This window comes from Ranitomeya imitator, chromosome 4, assembly GCF_032444005.1.
Source record: "Ranitomeya imitator isolate aRanImi1 chromosome 4, aRanImi1.pri, whole genome shotgun sequence".
Lineage (NCBI taxonomy): Eukaryota > Metazoa > Chordata > Amphibia > Anura > Dendrobatidae > Ranitomeya > Ranitomeya imitator.
This window is the reverse complement of record NC_091285.1, coordinates 508,442,436-508,461,194: the sequence shown is the minus strand read 5'-3', so window position 1 is coordinate 508,461,194 and position 18,759 is coordinate 508,442,436. Positions and strand designations below refer to the sequence as shown.

General features: G+C 47.0%; 1 protein-coding gene across 2 annotated transcripts in view; it reads left to right on the top strand.

Annotated features, from left to right (window-relative positions):
• Positions 1–14,641: 14,641 nt before the first annotated feature.
• Positions 14,642–18,759, top strand: part of ATP8B4 (ATPase phospholipid transporting 8B4 (putative)) — a 372,592-nt gene continuing 368,474 nt past the window's right edge. Inside the window, exon 1 of one of the 2 annotated variants that reach the window (XM_069766048.1) lies at positions 14,642–14,833. The gene's annotated coding sequence lies outside the window, so the exon portion shown is untranslated. The remainder of the gene's footprint in view (positions 14,834–18,759) is intronic. The other variant, XM_069766049.1, reaches the window with a different exon arrangement.

Below are 18,759 nucleotides of genomic sequence, written 5' to 3'. Positions count from 1 at the left end.
CACAAATTTGTTATTGCTGCGTTCATAAATACCACTTCAATGAGCTGAGATCTCGATCTGGGCGTGCGCCATTTTCAGTGTAATTTTATAGAAGACCGGCTGTAAAATCAAACTGCTCACACACTTGTCATGCCAGTAGCCAAATTTCTAACGGGAGGTTTGAGACTGAAAAATCAGTGACCTGCCATTGAAACACCAAAGGCAGGCGGAGAGGCCGGAGCAGGGGGAGAAGACTCTACTCACAATCCCACTCTTATGCACTGAAATATAATTGGAAGAAAACTTTAAACGTTGATTAAACAAAAAACACAGATTGGATTTCTTTGCTAAATGTAATCACTATAACAGTGCCATTATGGCCATACCTTTACTTTACGTTTCTAATTCTTGCAGACAGGTTCTCTTTCATGTCAAGCCTGATTCAAAAGCACCTCTTTACCACTAGATGGTGGCCTTGCATCGCTTTTTGTCCTCTGGGTTCTATATTTAGAGAGGCCCTCTAGTTCCGGCACACGTTCCGGTCTTTATCCATGCCTAATGGGACACTTCTGGATACTAACATAACCGTTACGCAGTGTGATTATTTACACGCCGTTTGGCGTTGCCAATGCGGCCATGTATTCACCACAAACAGGTAACTTTAATGTATACTAATTACTAGTGTTTATCGGTTCCTCACTTCAAGCTACCTATGTACAGATACTACATAATGCTCATTAGATAAGTTCCCTTATATCTCTAAGGAAGCCAACATTGGAGGTGGAACGTATGGATTAATGCACCCCTTCACGCCCTTAAGACCCCTTGGTCTGGTTGTATTACATTGGTTTCATTATTTACATGTTATTACTTTGCCGTGGGTATACTATTATGATCTCATTGCGTTTCTTCATAGTTATACATTTGGAGGCGTCCTAGGCTTCATATTTTGCACACGGAGAGGGCGTGTGAAGGGTATCTGGGCAGAGCTCTTATATATGGATGCAGCCCCAAGGACATCACTGGAGGTTTTGTGCTCGTTTTCATTTAATTTCAATTAAATGCTCAATGCTGTATATGTACTTTGAATAAAGGGCCATTATTTTGCATTTTATTTGTTAGTATGTGTATTGCATTCTGTTTATCAGTGCCCTTATTACATACTGTCTTTCTCTTGAGTGGCATATTATTTGGATTGGCACTCAGTTATTCAAAGTTAGTTTGTTATAAATCTGAAGTGTCAGACTTGTAGCCAAAAAGTAACTTTCACACTCACTGATTACGTATATATTACATTTCCTAATAGAAATTGATCATGACCTTTACAGATTGTGGTCTTTTAGGTTTCCATTGATATCCATGGAGTGGGATATACACTGACAAACAAAAAAGGGTAACACGTTTTGAACTTTTGACTTTCAGGCTCATATCTCACCATTCACTACTGCTTTGGTCATGAGACTACCACCATTTTATAGACAATCATCTTGGATATCTCATACATAATTTTTTCTTGCAACTATTTAGCATATGATTAGTTATGCAAATTCTTGTCATGTCACTGCACTGTTACTGTTTTACTCCTGGTGGTGGAAAAATATTTTTCTTCCTGTATACTACAAAATACAACCTGTTCTCACATTCCCTAATAGCTCAGAGTATTATTAGGTTGATTCCCTAGTGAAAGGTCATTGGTTTGAATCGAGGAGCAGCCATGAAGAAGATTTCCCAATAAAAGAGAAACAGCATCATCCGGCTTATCGTTAGCGGTCTCTCGGCCAAGAAAATTGCCAAACTGCATCAGTGCAGTGTGAATGCCATGACCGTTGGAAGAATATGAAATAAAGTCCGTCCATCCATTCAAAAGCCAAAAGGTGGACGTCCAGAAAAAATATTGGACTCAACAAGTCGGCACATCCAAAGGTCTATCAGTTTGGGCGCGACAAACATGGCAGTGGAGGTGGCTCGTATGCTTCAGAATAGTGAGATCACAGACATCCATGGAAGCACCGTGTGACAAATGTTACACAAGTCTGGAATGGTGTCCCGAAAAAAGGTGAAGAAGCCTCAACTTCAATATTGTTCATAAGAAGCGTCGGCTCCAGTTTTCAAAAAAGTATGAAAAGTGGACAGTAGAAGATTGGGTGACTTGGAGAGATGAGACAAAAGTTAATAAACTAGGCTTCGATGGGTGTAACTGAGTCTGGAAAAAAACATGAGAAAACACGGGTATTACATACCTGGTAATGTGTTTTTTCATGAGACATGACGGCACCACGAGAGAGGGGATCCGCCCATCAAGGACAGGAAACCTTCAAGATAAAAGGGGCGGCTCCTCTCTCCACATCAGTTGTTTTACAGAGTACGAGAGGAACTCCGCTGGTTAGTGTACACATAAATAATACATCCTATACGGTTCTATTCACCGATACCCCAGGGAGTGTATAATACAAATAATGCTAATAATGCACCCAACTAATGACGTGATCAAAAGGGTGGGAATATAAGGGTGCCGTCATGTCTCATGAAAAAACACATTACCAGGTATGTAATACCCGTGTTTTTCCATCATACATGACGGCACCACGAGAGAGTTACAGAGATTTGTATTCTCTTTAGGCAGGGATCACTGCTTGTAACACTCAGAGGTAGCAGATAGGTCTAGCCTATAATGTTTAAAAAATGTAGACAGAGAGGACCAAGTGGCCGCCTTACAGATTTGGTCGATGGTAGCATCAGCTCTCTCCGCCCATGATGTCACCATGGCCCTCGTGGAGTGGGCTTTCAGACCCTGTGGAACAACCCTGCCTGCACTACTATATGCTAGAATAATGGCCTCTCTCACCCATCTAGCTATAGTCTGTTTTGAGGCTTTAAGGCCCTTCCTTGACCCCTGGAACGAAACAAATAAAGCCCTCTGCTTCCTCCAGGATTTTGTACTCTCTAGATACTGTAGGATACATCTCCTAACGTCAAGGCAATGGAGTCTCTCCTCTTTTTTGTTACTGGGATTGGGACAGAAAGAGGGTAGGGTTATATCCTGAGCTCTATGGAATCTCGATACCACTTTGGGGAGATATGCCGGATCTAATTTTAATACAACCCTATCGTCCATGACTTGTGTGTAAGGGGGGTCAGCTGACAACGCGTGTAAATCCCCCACCCTACGGGCTGACGTAAGTGCCACTAACAAAGCTGTTTTTAATGTTAGTATTTTATCAGAAGTTGTATTTAACGGCTCAAAGGGGCTTTCCGTCAGGGCAGTTAACACTAGATTTAGATCCCATGGTGGAGGAGTAGGATATGGGACAGAGTCAGCTCTACTACAGGCTCGGATAAACCTCACCACCCACCTATTACTTGCCAGGTCACAGTTGAATAGGGCTGCTAAGGCTGAAATGTGTACTTTGAGGGTACTAACAGCTAACTCCAGATCTAAGCCCTTCTGCAGGAACTCCAGTATTGCCACTATCGGGACCTTCCCTTCCCGTATTGGCCCTGAGCTGGACAGGAATTTCTTCCATATCCTCCCATAGATCTTGGTCGTTACTGGTTTTCTGCTGCTGAGCAAGGTGGATATTAACCCAGCTGAGAACCCTTCTTTCTCTAGTAACGACCGCTAAAATGCCAGGCTGTCAAATGAAGCCCGGAGTTCTGCGGGTGGTTGAAGGGACCTGTCATGATCCCAATGGCAGGGGATCACAAAAGGACAAGCACAAAAAACAAAACAAGCTCTAGGGTGATGGAAACTGAGCTGACCGCGATCCTGAACCTAAACACACAACTAGCTGTAGCCAGGGAACGTGCCTACGATGATTCCTAGACGTCTCGCGCCAGCCGAAGGACTAACTTCCCCCATTAGAAGAAACACAGACCTCTCTTGCCTCCAGAGAAACACCCCACAGAAATAGCAGCCCCCCACATGTAATGACGGTGAAATGAGAGGAAAGCACATACGTAGTTATGAAAACAGATTCAGCAAAATGAGGCCCGCTAAAGCTAGATAGCAGAGGATACAAAAGTGAACTGCGCGGTCAGCGAAAAACCCTACAAAAAAACCATCCTGAAATTACTTGAACTCATGTGCCAACTCATGGAACATGAGGAGTAATATCAGCCCACTAGAGCAACCAGCAAAAAGGAATCACATATCTGCAAGCTGGACTAAGACAAAAATTAAGCAAAACGTGAAACAGGAAAATCAAAAACTTAGCTTGTCCTGAAGATTACAGAAGAGGGAAGCAGAGGTAACAAGACACACTGATTACATTGATAGCCGGCGAGGAAATGACAAGAAAGCCAGGTTAAATAGGAAACTCCCATATCCTGATAGAACAGGTGGACACCAGAGACCGCAGAAAACACAAGTCACCCAGTACCATCTGTAACCACCAGAGGGAGCCCAAAAACAGAATCCACAACAGTACCCCCCCTTGAGGAGGGGTCACCGAACCCTCACGAGAACCACCAGGGCGACCAGGATGAGCCCTATGAAATGCACGGACCAAATCAGCAGCATGAACATCAGAGGCAACAACCCAAGAATTATCCTCCTGACCATAACCCTTCCACTTGACCAAATATTGGAGTTTCCGTCTGGAAACACGAGAATCCAAGATCTTCTCCACAACATACTCCAATTCTCCCTCCACCAGCACCGGAGCAGGAGGTTCAAGCGAAGGAACAACAGGTACCTCATACTTCCGCAACAACGACCGATGGAACACATTATGAATAGCAAACGATGCCGGGAGATCCAAACGAAACGACACAGGGTTAAGAATTTCCAAGATCCTATAGGGACCGATGAACCGAGGCTTGAACTTAGGAGAAGAGACCTTCATAGGAACAAAACGAGAAGACAACCACACCAAGTCCCCAACACGAAGTCGAGGACCCACGCGGCGACGGCGATTAGCAAACTGCTGAGCCCTCTCCTGGGACAACTTCAAATTGTCCACCACATGACTCCAAATCTGATGCAACCTATCCACCACCATGTCCACTCCAGGACAATCAGAAGGCTCCACCTGACCAGAGGAAAAACGAGGATGAAACCCCGAATTACAAAAGAAAGGAGAAACCAAGGTAGCAGAACTAGCCCGATTATTAAGGGCAAATTCGGCAAGCGGCAAAAAGGTAACCCAGTCATCTTGATCAGCAGAAACAAAACACCTTAAATAAGTTTCCAAGGTCTGATTAGTTCGTTCCGTCTGGCCATTCATCTGAGGATGGAATGCAGACGAAAAGGACAAATCAATGCCCATCTTAGCACAGAACGTCCGCTAAAATCTAGACACAAACTGGGATCCCTTGTCAGAAACGATGTTCTCCGGAATCCCATGCAAACGAACCACGTTCTGAAAAAACAGAGGGACCAACTCAGAGGAGGAAGGTAACTTAGGCAAGGGTACCAGATGAACCATTTTAGAAAAGCTGTCACACACAACCCAGATGACGGACATTTTTTGAGAGACAGGGAGATCCGAAATAAAGTCCATGGAAATGTGCGTCCAAGGCCTCTTCGGGATAGGCAAAGGTGACAACAATCCACTGGCCCGAGAACAGCAAGGCTTAGCCCGAGCGCAAACTTCACAAGACTGCACAAAAGAACGCACATCCCTCGACAAGGAAGGCCACCAAAAAGACCTGGCCACCAAGTCTCTAGTACCAAATATTCCAGGATGACCTGCCAACGCAGAAGAATGGACCTCGGAGATGACTCTACTGGTCCAATTATCCGGAACAAACAGTCTTTCAGGCGGACAACGATCAGGTTTATCCGCCTGAAACTCCTGCAAAGCACGTCGCAAGTCTGGGGAGACAGCCGACAAAATCACCCCATCCCTAAGGATACCAGTGGGCTCAGAATTTCCAGGGGAGTCCGGCACAAAACTCCTAGAAAGAGCATCCGCCTTCACATTCTTTGAACCTGGCAGGTATGAAACCACAAAATCGAAACGAGAGAAAAACAGTGACCAACGAGCCTGTCTAGGATTCAGATGCTTGGCAGACTCAAGGTAAATCAGATTTTTGTGATCAGTCAAGACCACCACACGATGTCTAGCACCCTCAAGCCAATGACGCCACTCCTCAAATGCCCACTTCATGGCCAAAAGCTCCCGATTACCAACATCATAATTCCGCTCAGTGGGCGAAAACTTTCTAGAAAAGAACGCACATGGCTTCATCACTGAGCAATCGGAGCTTCTCTGCGACAAAACCGCCCCCGCTCCAATCTCGGAAGCATCAACCTCAACCTGAAAAGGAAGCGAAACATCTGGCTGACGCAACACAGGAGCAGAAGAAAACCGGCGCTTAAGTTCCTGAAAGGCCTCCACAGCCGCAGGAGACCAATCAGCAACATCAGCACCCTTCTTAGTCAAATCCGTCAAAGGCTTAACAACACTAGAAAAATTAGTTATGAAACGACGATAAAAATTAGCAAAGCCCAAGAACTTCTGAAGACTCTTAAGAGATGTAGGCTGCGTCCAGTCACAAATAGCCTGAACCTTGACGGGATCCATCTCAATAGTAGAAGGGGAAAAAATATACCCCAAAAAAGAAATCTTCTGGACTCCAAAGAGACACTTTGAACCTTTTACAAACAAAGAATTGGCCCGCAGGACCTAAAACACCTTCCTGACCTGCTGAACATGGGACTCCCAGTCATCAGAAAAAACCAAAACATCATCCAAATACACAATCATAAATTTATCCAGATATTCACGGAAAATATCGTGCATAAAGGACTGGAAGACAGAAGGAGCATTAGAAAGTCCAAAAGGCATCACCAAATACTCAAAATGGCCCTCAGGCGTATTAAATGCGGTTTTCCACTCATCACCCTGCTTTATCCGCACAAGATTATACGCACCCCGAAGATCAATCTTAGTGAACCATTTAGCCCCCTTAATGCGAGCGAACAAATCAGTCAACAATGGCAAAGGATACTGATATTTGACTGTAATCTTATTCAAAAGACGGTAATCTATACAAGGCCTCAAGGAACCATCTTTTTTGGCCACGAAAAAAAAACCTGCTCCCAAAGGGGACGAAGATGGACGGATATGTCCCTTTTCCAAGGACTCCTTAACATAATCCCGCATAGCAGTATGCTCTGGCACTGACAGATTGAACAAACGTCCTTTAGGAAATTTACTGCGAGGAATCAAATCTATAGCACAATCGCAATCCCTGTGAGGAGGAAGCGAATTGAGCTTAGGCTCCTCAAAAACATCCCGATAATCAGACAAAAATACAGGAACCTCAGAAGGAGTAGATGAAGCGATAGAAATCGGAGGTGCATCATCATGAACCCCCTGACATCCCCAGCTTAACACAGACATCGTTTTCCAGTCCAAGACTGGGTTATGAGTTTGTAACCATGGCAGACCAAGCACTAAGACATCATGTAAATTATACAGTACCAGGAAGCGAATCACCTCCTGATGAACGGGAGTCATACGCATGGTCACTTGTGTCCAGTACTGAGGTTTGTTCATAGCCAAAGGTGTAGAGTCAATTCCTTTCAAAGGAATAGGGACTTCCAGAGGCTCCAGACTAAACCCACAGCGGTTGGCAAATGACCAATCCATAAGACTCAGGGCAGCGCCTGAATCCACATAGGCATCGACGGAAATGGCTGATAATGAACAAATCAGAGTCACAGACAGAATGAACTTAGACTGTAAAGTACTAATGGCAACAGACTTATCAACCTTTTTTGTGCGTTTAGAGCATGCTGATATAACATGAGCTGAATCACCACAATAAAAATACAACCCATTTTTCCGCCTGTAGTTTTGCCGTTCACTTCTGGACTGAATTCTATCACATTGCATAGTCTCAGGTGCCTGTTCAGAAGACACCGCCAAATGGTGCACAGGTTTGCGCTCCCGTAAACGCCGATCAATCTGAATAGCCATAGTCATAGACTCATTCAGACCTGTAGGCGCAGGGAACCCCACCATAACATCTTTAATGGCCTCAGAAAGGCCATCTCTGAATCTTGCAGCCAGGGCGCACTCATTCCACTGAGTAAGCACCGACCATTTCCGAAATTTCTGACAATATATTTCTGCTTCATCTTGCCCCTGAGAGAGAGCCAATAAAGCTTTTTCAGCCTGAATCTCTAGGTTAGGTTCCTCATAGAGCAAACCCAATGCCAGAAAAAACGCATCCACATTGAGCAACGCAGGATCCCCTGGTGCCAATGCAAATGCCCAATTCTGAGGGTCACCCCGCAGGAAAGATATAACAATTTTGACTTGCTGAGCAGGGTCTCCAGAGGAGCGAGATTTCAAAGAAAGAAACAACTTGCAATTGTTCCTAAAATTCAGAAAACTAGATCTATCTCCAGAAAAAAACTCTGGGATAGGAATTCTAGGTTCAGACATAGGAGCATGTACAACAAAATCTTGTATATTTTGAACCTTAGTAGCAAGATTATTCAGGCTGGAAGCCAAACTCTGGACGTCCATGATAAACAGCTGAGGTCAGAGCCATTCAAGGATTAAGAGGAGGTAAGACGCAGCCAGGCTGCAATTAAGGCTAGGCAGCAAACTCTGAGGGGAAAAAAAAAAAAAAAAAAACTTCCTCAGACTACTTTTCCTCCTACTTCAGCCAATACGATTACCACTTTTTGGCCGGCTATACTGTCATGATCCCAATGGCAGGGGATCACAAAAGGACAAGCACAAAAAACAAAACAAGCTCTAGGGTGATGGAAACTGAGCTGACCGCGATCCTGAACCTAAACTCACAACTAGCTGTAGCCGGGGAACGTGCCTACGATGATTCCTAGATGTCTCGCGCCAGCCGAAGGACTAACTTCCCCTATTAGAAGAAACACAGACCTCTCTTGCCTCCAGAGAAACACCCCACAGAAATAGCAGCCCCCCACATGTAATGACAGTGAAATGAGAGGAAAGCACATACGTAGTTATGAAAACAGATTCAGCAAAATGAGGCCCGCTAAAGCTAGATAGCAGAGGATACAAAAGTGAACTGCGCGGTCAGCGAAAAACCCTACAAAAAACCATCCTGAAATTACTTGAACTCATGTGCCAACTCATGGAACATGAGGAGTAATATCAGCCCACTAGAGCAACCAGTAAAAAGGAATCACATATCTGCAAGCTGGACTAAGACAAAAATTAAGCAAAACGTGAAACAGGAAAATCAAAAACTTAGCTTGTCCTGAAGATTACAGAAGCGGGAAGCAGAGGTAACAAGACACACTGATTACATTGATAGCCGGCGAGGAAATGACAAGAAAGCCAGGTTAAATAGGAAACTCCCATATCCTGATAGAACAGGTGGACACCAGAGACCGCAGAAAACACAAGTCACCCAGTACCATCTGCAACCACCAGAGGGAGCCCAAAAACAGAATCCACAACAGGGACCCTGAGTTAGAAGGTCCTGGTCTTCCGGGAGAACCCACGGGTCCGTCACTGACATCACTCTCAGCCAGTAAAACCACGGTCTTTTCGGCCAGAAGGGAGCGATCATAATTACTCTGGCCTTATCTTCCCTGATCTTCCTCAGAACTGCTGGGATTAGACATATCGGTGGGAAGGCATACAGGAGTCCTGACGTCCATTCTACGCTGAAGGCGTCTACTGCCAATGGCCTGTCTGCTGGGTTCAGGGAGCAGAACTTTTGGACTTTCTTGTTGACTTTTGAGGCAAAGAGGTCCACCCTGGGTTTTCCCCACATGTGCACTATCCGTTGAAAAACGGACTTTTTTAAGGACCATTCCCCTTGCCTCAAGTGGTTCCTGCTTAGAAAGTCTGCCTTTATGTTGTCCACACCTCGGATATGCAGGGCCGATAATGACAGGAAGTGCCTTTCGGCTAGAGACATGAGTCTTGTGGTTATGTGCATCAGTGCCCGAGAGCGGGTGCCTCCCTGGTGGTTCACGTATGCGACCGCTGTTCGGTTGTCCGATAGGACTCTCACATGATGCCCTGCCAAGTGTGGAAGTAATCTCTCTAGCGCCCTTTGTATTGCTAAGAGCTCCCACTCGTTTGAGGATAGATCTTTCTCCTCTTGAGCCCAGGGGTCTTGGACCCATAGTGTGTCTGAGTGAGCTCCCCATCCCCATGGACTGGCGTCCATTGTGATTACCATGGAGGCTGTGAATGTCCAGGGAACTCCTCTGGGGGATGACTATCTGTAACCACCATCTGAGAGATTGGAGCACAGAGAGTGGGAGAGTGAGCTTCTGCTCTAACTGTCCCTGAAGTTCTCGGTCGTTCTGCAGCACACACCATTGCAGTTCTCTTGCATGGAACTGGGCCCATTTTACTGCCGGTATGCAAGAGGTTAGGGAGCCCAACACCGACATGGCCCTTCTTAAAGTCATTTCCGTTTTTTTTAATGTGGCCATGATCATCTGTTTGATTTTTTCTTCTTTTTCTACTGGGAGGCGACACTCCTGTGCCACGGAGTCTACCGTTATCCCCAGGAAATTCTGGATCATTGCCGGCTCTAGCTTGGACTTCTTGAGATTTAGTTGCCATCCCAGTGTCTGAAGAGTGTCCATCACTATCCTGACCTGCTCCTGACAGTGAGAAAAGTTCTTTCCCACTATCAGGAAGTCGTCCAAATAGGGAATTATTAGAGTGTCTTTTTCCCTGAGATATGCTGTGACCTCTGCAATCAGCTTCGTAAATACACGTGGGGCGGTTGCTATCCCAAAGAGCAGAGCCCTGTACTGGAAGTGACGCAGCTGGGACCCCATCTGAACTGCCACTCTGAGGAACTGACGATCTTGTTGTCTGATTGGGACGTGATAATAAGCGTCCTTGAGGTCGAGGACGGACATGTAGCACTGGGGATAGAGAAGTTTCACCGCCGATTTTATGGTTTCCATCTTGAATGATGGTACTACAAGAAATTTGTTGAGGCCTTTTAGATTTATAATTGTCCTCCAAGAGTTGTCCGGTTTTTTTATGAGAAAAAGAGGGGAATAAAATCCTTCCCTCCTTTCGTCTATAGGAACTTCTTCCAAGACGTGCTTGTCTAGGAGTGATGTTACTTCCCCCTCCAGACTGTCTTGCTTCTCTTGGGAGGACTGTACCGGGGTCTGCATATACCTTCTTGGAGGCCAGTGGTGAAACTTTAGTCTTAGGCCTGATCCTACGATCTGCCGGATCCATATGCTGGAGGAGATCCTCTCCCAGGCTGGAAGGAAGTGAGAGAGCCTCCCTCCCACCTGAGAAGGACCGTCACTGGGAGGGTTTTTTGGTGTCTCTGGGGGACTTGCCGAAATAGAAGCCCTTTCCTCCCCTGGGTCGCTTGTCCAGGTTGCTTCTGTCTCGGTCCCTGTACTGCTGTCTTCGGAATCTTTGGCCTCTCCGAAAGGAGCGACGAAAGGGCTGAAACGGCTGTCTTGGAAAGTTCTTCTTTTTATCACCGGCCTTCTCCAGTACCTCATCTAATGCCGGTCCGAACAGGAAGTTTCCCTCACAAGGCAAAGAACAAAGCTTCATTTTGGCCTGAGTGTCCCCTGGCCAGCATTTAAGCCATACGGCACGGCGTCCAGTGTTAGCTAACGCTGCTGATTTTGCTGCCAGCCTAGCAGAGTCTGCTGATGCTTCAGCCAGAAACATAGCCGCTGCCCTCATAGTTGGAAGTGACTCTAGAATAGCTTCCCTGGGAGCTTTTTGCTCCACCTGTTCCTCCAGGTTGTCTATCCAGATCTTAAGGGATCTGGCGACACAAGTGGCCGCGATAGCTGGCCTTAGTGCTCCCGCTGAGGCTTCCCAAGCTGTCTTCAGGGAACTGTCCACCTTCCTGTCCAGAGGTTCTTTTAGAGAACCTAGGTCCTCGAACGGCAGGGAGGACTTCCTGGCCACTTTTGAGACCGCCACATCGATTTTTGGGGCTCTGTCCCAAGATGAGGATGCTTCCTCTTCAAAGGGATACCTTCTTTTTAGGGAGGTAGTTATTTGGGACCTTTTTTCTGGCTTTTGCCATTCCCTTTTAATCAGTTCTTGTATTTGATCGTTAACAGGGAATGACCTCCGTTTTTTCTTTTGTAGGCCACTGAACATGAGTTCTTGGGCTGTCTTTTTGGCCTTCTCATCTACCAGCCCCATGGTAGAGCGAACGGCTTTAATAAGTTTATCTGTAGCCTCAGCTGGAAAAGTGTCTTCCTCCTCCGAGCTACTATCAGAACAGCGGGCCGTATCTGAATCCTGCTCTGACCCCGAGGAATCCCTTTGGGATGCTATAGAGGGGCTGGATCTGTCCCTAGATCTGGCATCTGTGTCAGCCATCTGTAATGCTCTTACGGACTTAGAGACTTCAGACTGAATCAGAGATCTTATAGACTGTCCGTAAAGGAGGGTGTTTCCTCCGCCACAGTCTGGTTAATACAGTCCTGACACAGTCTTTTACCCCAAGATGATATTAAGGGCTTTTTACATAAGGGACATTCTCTATTTTTAGTCTTCGTCTTATACTTTTTGGTGACCTTCTATACTCCACCCCGCAATGTATGTAAGAAAAGAGGGGAGAGAGGAGATAAGAGAAAAGAACAGACATTAGCGTGCTGGACTTTCTCGTAGTTCACTCACCACTCGGACGTTTTCAAAGTACGGGTACCGGATCCGGAGGTTGGCTGGTTTTCTCCGTGTCTCCCAATGAGACTAGGGACCCCTCCTTGGTATGCCGTATACTGTCCGAGCGGCTTCTGCTGCTGCCATGGCGGGTCTGGCTCTTTTCGCTTGAGCGAGACCGCCTCTCCTGCACCTCTTGCTGTGGCATCAAATGCTCTGGCGAGAAACTCTCCATTATACACACCAGCACACAACAAGAGTAGTCACCTTCAACCTGGCCTGGTTTTGGTGACACAGGGCAGCACTTCTAGCTCGTTTGAATAGATTCACCTTTTTTTTTTTTTTAATGAATCACCTGGTTGATCCTGCCTTTATTGGCTGCTCAGCACCAGGTGTATTTAATCCAATTAACTACCTGGCTGATCGTGCCTGCACCACCTCCGTGCATGTAATCAATCAATCAATCAAACACCTGGTTGATCCTGCATCTCCCACCGCTAGCGCAATGCTGCTGTATAAACAAAGCGTTCCCCTGGCACCACTTCCGGGGCGCGCTCTTAATCATTCACCTGGTTGATCCTGCCTCTGACCCAAGTGCCACCGCTGGGTTCTGCGCTTTCTAGGAAAGTTCCCACGATCTATGAACATCCAGCAGAGGGCGCCTCACCGCAAATGAAGCTAAATATAGATCATTGATCTATATTTAGCCTCATTCCCCGGGGTTTTGCAGCAAGGAGCAGCCTGCATTTGCGGAACTCCTTGCTGCAAAATGTTTTAACCCCTTCAGAAGGATTTACATCGTTGGACGTTACAGATCTGCGGAGGGTAAGTACATTGTTGGTTTATTATGTTTTTTTTACTTACAGAACGAGGGTCTTCAGTGACTGGATTGGGCGTAGAATAAAATACTCCAACAACCATTGTTTTTATTTCATTAAAATAATTTTAAATAATGTGTTTGTGTTTTATTTAACCCTTTACTACAATTGGATTAATAATGGATAAGTGTCATAATTGACGCCTCTCCATTATTAATTAGGCTTAATGTCACCTTACAATAGCAAGGTGGCATTAACCCTTCATTACCCCATATCCCACCGCTACACGGGAATGGGAAGAGAGTGGCCAAGTGCCAGAATAGGCGCATCTTCCAGATGTGCCTTTTCTGGGGTGGCTGGGGGCAGATATTTTTAGCCAGGGGGGGGCCAATAACCGTGGACCCTCTCCAAGCTATTAATATCTGCCCTCAGTCACTGGCTTTACTACTCTGGTGGAGAAAATTGCGCGGGAGCCCACGCCAATTTTTTCCGCCATTTAACCCTTTATTTTAAGAGCTAGAACGGCCAAATTTTGCAGATACACACTACTGACATTAGTAGTGTGGAATCTGCAAAAAAAATGGAGAGAAGACATGGTTTACTGTATGTAAACCATGTCTCAAATCATGTCGGGTTTTAGGAAGGAGAAAGAAAAAGCCGGTAATTGAATTACCGGCTTTCAAGCTGTATAGCGCTGGAAAAAATATTAATATATATACATATATGTGTCTACTGACATATATATATATATATATATATATATATACAGTATATATATATATATTTTTTTCTTTTTGGGACACATGGATCACTTCTATAGCGGTATGTTGGTTTTGCAAGCCTGCGAGAAAACCACGCAGTACGGATGCCATACGGATTACATACGGAGGACGCCATGCGCAAAAAACGCTGACACACCCTGCCTACGGAGGAGCTACGGACCACTATTTTCGGGACTTTTCAGCGTATTACGGCCGTAATATACGGACCGTATTTTCATACGCTGAGTGTGAAGCCGGCCTAACACTTGAATTTGTACCCAGGCCAATTGCAGGTACTGGCATTGCATGATACTAACTGTCTGTCTGCTCTCAGTGCTCTGCCACAACGCTGCGTATACTCGACTTTATAGAGAGAGGATTGTCAGTGCTGATTGGCTAGACTAAGTCACATGTGACAGCCGAAAGGTCCTTCACGTAAGATGTGTGACCTGAATGAAAGAGCCTTTTTCTGCTTTAAAATGTTGATTGGCTAGAACGCGTCACATGGTCCGGGAAGGAAAGGTCCTAGATGAAACCTAGTAACGGACCTGAAATATTGGTCCTTCTGCTTCACACACGGAGATGAGGTCACGGTGTGCGAGCCTGGAGTAGGGTGCGTGCCGCAGTAATCTCTGCCTGATGATCTAGAGCGACGACATGGGAGTGCTGGTACAGAACGATTATGTGGGTACCGTGCGCGAAGGTGAGTAGCGGGATTGTCATGGCAGGAATGTTGCTAATAAAGTTTATCGAATCTAACGAGCTATTGAGCCAAACATCGCCCGGCGTGCTGGCAATTAGTCCTGCGAGGAGAATGACGAGTGTGGAGTCGGCAGGAAGTTTTCTCATGTCAGAATCCATCTCTGCCCGGATGATCCGGTCGGTGTATGGCGGCAGAGCAGTGGTCACCCGCGGTCAGTGCAGGGGAGGGGAAGGGCTGAGGACGATGGGCAGTGGATGGGCTCTGGCAGTTTTCTTAGAGGGGTTGTCCAGAAATATACACTTTTTATATTCTGGGGCACTTATTGAAAACAATAAACAAAGGTCCAGCACCTCATCTCCATCCACTACTGATCCTCCATCCACTACTGATCCTCCATCCACTACTGATCCTCCATCCACTGCTGATCCTCCATCCGCCACTACTGATCCTCCATCCACTACTACTGATCCTCCATCTGCCACTACTGATCATCCGCCACTACTGGTCCTCCATCCGTCCCAACTGATCCTCCATCCACCCCTACTGATCATCCGCCACTACTGATCCTCCTTCCACTACTGATCATCCACTACTACTGGTCCTCCATCCGCCACTCCTGAGCCTCCATCCACTACTGATCCTCCATCCGCCACTACTGATCATCCACTACTACTGGTCCTCCATCCGCCACTACTGATCCTCCATCCACTACTGATCCTCCATCCGCCACTACTGAGCCTCCATCCACTACTGATCCTCCATCTGCCACTACTGATCCACCATCTACTAAGGACCATGCACTACTGAGCCTCCATCCACTACTAATCCTCCATCCACTGATGATCCTCCATCCGCCACTACTGATCCTCCATCCGCCACTACTGATCCTCCATCCGCCACTACTGATCCTCCATCCGCCACTACTGATCCTCCATCCGCCACTACTGATCCACCATGCGCCACTACTGATCCTCCATCCGCCGCTACTGATTGATTCCCTATCCGCCACTACTGATTCCCCATCCACCACTACTCTTTTCATAACTGATTTTCCATCCGCCACCACTCCACTATCCACTACTGATACTCCATCCACTTTTGCTCCTTTTTTCCTCTTTTTCCATCCACCTCCACTCATTACTGATTGTCCATCCACCGTCAATCCTAAATCCACTTTTGCTCTTCCCATCTTCTGCTCTTTATTCACTTTTCTCTCTCCATCTAGCTCTTCTGTTTTTCCGTCACTCCTCCTTCATCCAACTCTGCTCCTCCATTCGTTCTTTTCCATCCACTCCTCCTCCCGCAGTTCCTCCATCCACCCCTCCTCCTCCTCCTCCTCCTGCAGTTCCTCCATCCACCACTCCTCCTCCTCCTCCTCCATTCATTCCTCCCTCCTCCTCCTCCAATCATTCCTCCCTCCTCCATCCACTTCTCCATCCGCAGTTCCTCCACCACTCCTCCTCCTCCACCCACTCCTCCTCCATCCATCCGCAGTTCCTCCTCCATCCGCAGTTCCTCCATCCACCACTCCTCCTCCATCCACCACTCCTCCTCCATCCACTCCTCCTCCATCCGCAGTTCCTCCATCCACGCCTCCTCCATCCACCACTCCTCCATCTACCATTCCTCCTCCATCCGCAGTTCCTCCATCCGCAGTTCCTCCATCCACCACTCCTCCATCCGCAGTTCCTCCATCCACCACTCCTCCATCCGCAGTTCCTCCATCCACCACTCCTCCTCCTCCATCCACCACTCCTCCTCCATCCGCAGTTCCTCCATCTACCACTCCTCCATCCGCAGTTCCTCCATCCACCACTCCTCCTCCATCCACCACTCCTCCTCCATCCGCAGTTCCTCCACCACTCCTCCTCCATCCGCAGTTCCTCCACCACTCCTCCTCCATCCGCAGTTCCTCCACCACTCCTCCTCCATCCGCAGTACCTCCACCACTCCTCCATCCGCAGTTCCTCCACCACTCCTCCTCCATCCGCAGTTCCTCCACCACTCCTCCTCCATCCGCAGTTCCTCCACCACTCCTCCTCCATCCGCAGTTCCTCCACCACTCCTCCTCCATCCGCAGTTCCTCCACCACTCCTCCTCCATCCGCAGCTCCTCCACCACTCCTCCTCCATCCACAGTACCTCCACCACTCCTCCTCCATCCACTGCTGCTCCTGCACTGTTGCGTCTTCATCCACCGCAGAACAACTACATTGCACATCACTACTGCATCCAGTCATTGAGTTCAGCCACTTGCCATCTACACGCATACACGGAACTAGTCGGGGGATTTATCAGGGCGTATTGGGTGTGATGATGTGCAGTGCCATGGCACCCCGCGGTAATTCAGTACCATCTGTCTGAGTTTAGGGAAATAACAGGACCACAGGCCTACTCTGAGGACACAGTTTGCATTTTTTATCTTAGTTTGTCATGTTGCGTTACTGTAAGTTTTATACTCTACGCTCAGATGAATGTATTTTCGGTTGCCTGCTGTACATATGGAAAACAGACCACACAAGGACCCAATGTTAGCCTATGTGCTGCTTCATATGGGCTATTTTTCCCAAAAATTTCATGTGAAAAAAATGTCAGCATGTTCTAGTCTGGTGAGACGGGTACACGGAGCCAGTCGCCGCCAATTTGTAGACGTGACCTGTCGAAGCTTTACAATGGCCGTCTGAACAAAGCCTTATGAGGATTGCATTTTTAGTTTTGTGATTAATGAACTGATAAACTGAAACTGGACCAGTGACGCTCAAAGTTTCCACCATATATGGGGTTGGAGATTTTGGGGGGCATGCCTGCAGAGTGGTAGAATGGAGGGGTTGTGAAATCTTTACATATTTTACTGTGCTGTTTACATTGACATTGCAGCGTAATGCAGGTGATTGGGGTCTTACCGCAACTTGCAAAAAGTCAGGCGTTTGGAGGCAATGCCACCCCGTACACCTCTACTATGCTGTGAGACAGCAGCGGCACACAACCTGTGCCAAAGCCAGAATTTCCATCTAGACCCAGCTTTATTCTTGCTATACTTCCAGCCCCCAGATGTGTAGAGTTTATTCACATTAATACGTGACCGCGAGTATGTGATCTGTATACTTACGGCCATATTCCGACTAGACGTGCTCAGGCTCGCTCAGTACAATGAGATAAGCGGAGCAGGGCACATCTAGTCTGAACGAGGATGTAAGGCTACGTTCACATTAGCGTTGTGCGGGGCAGCGTCGGCTACACAACGCAACGCACAACGCATGCAAAAACGCATGCACAACGCAGCTTTTTGTGACGCATGCGTTAATTTTTGCATGATTTTTGGTGCAGAAAAAACTGCATCATGAAGCGTCCTCTGCGCCCTGACAGTTGCGCCAAAATGACGCATGCGTCACAAAACGCAAGACAACGCATGCCCATGCACCCCCCATGTTAAATATAGGGGCGCATGACGCATGTGTCGCCGCGGCTGCACCCGACGCTGCCCCGCACAACGCTAATGTGAACGTAGCCTTAGTATGCAGATCACATACTTGTGGTCTCGTCATTGCTCTCAGAAGCAATACTGGGCAATCCTGAAAGTGTGCAGTGTGCACACTGTTGGGGTATGTGCCCACGTTGCCGATTTCTGTGCTGATTTTTCCACTCAGTTTTTGAAAAATCCGCAGGTAAAACACACTGCATTTTACCTGCGGATTTCCAGAATTTTGTGCCAATTTCACCTGCGTTTTTACACTTGCGGATTCCTATTGAGGAGCAGGTGTAAAACGTCGCGGAATCCGCACAAAGAATTGACATGCTGCGGAAAATATACCGCTGCGTTTCTGCACGGAATTTTCGGCAGTATGCACTGCGGATTTTGTTTTCCATAGGGTTACATGGTACTGTACACCGCATGGAAAACTGCTGCAAATCCGCAGTGTCCAATCC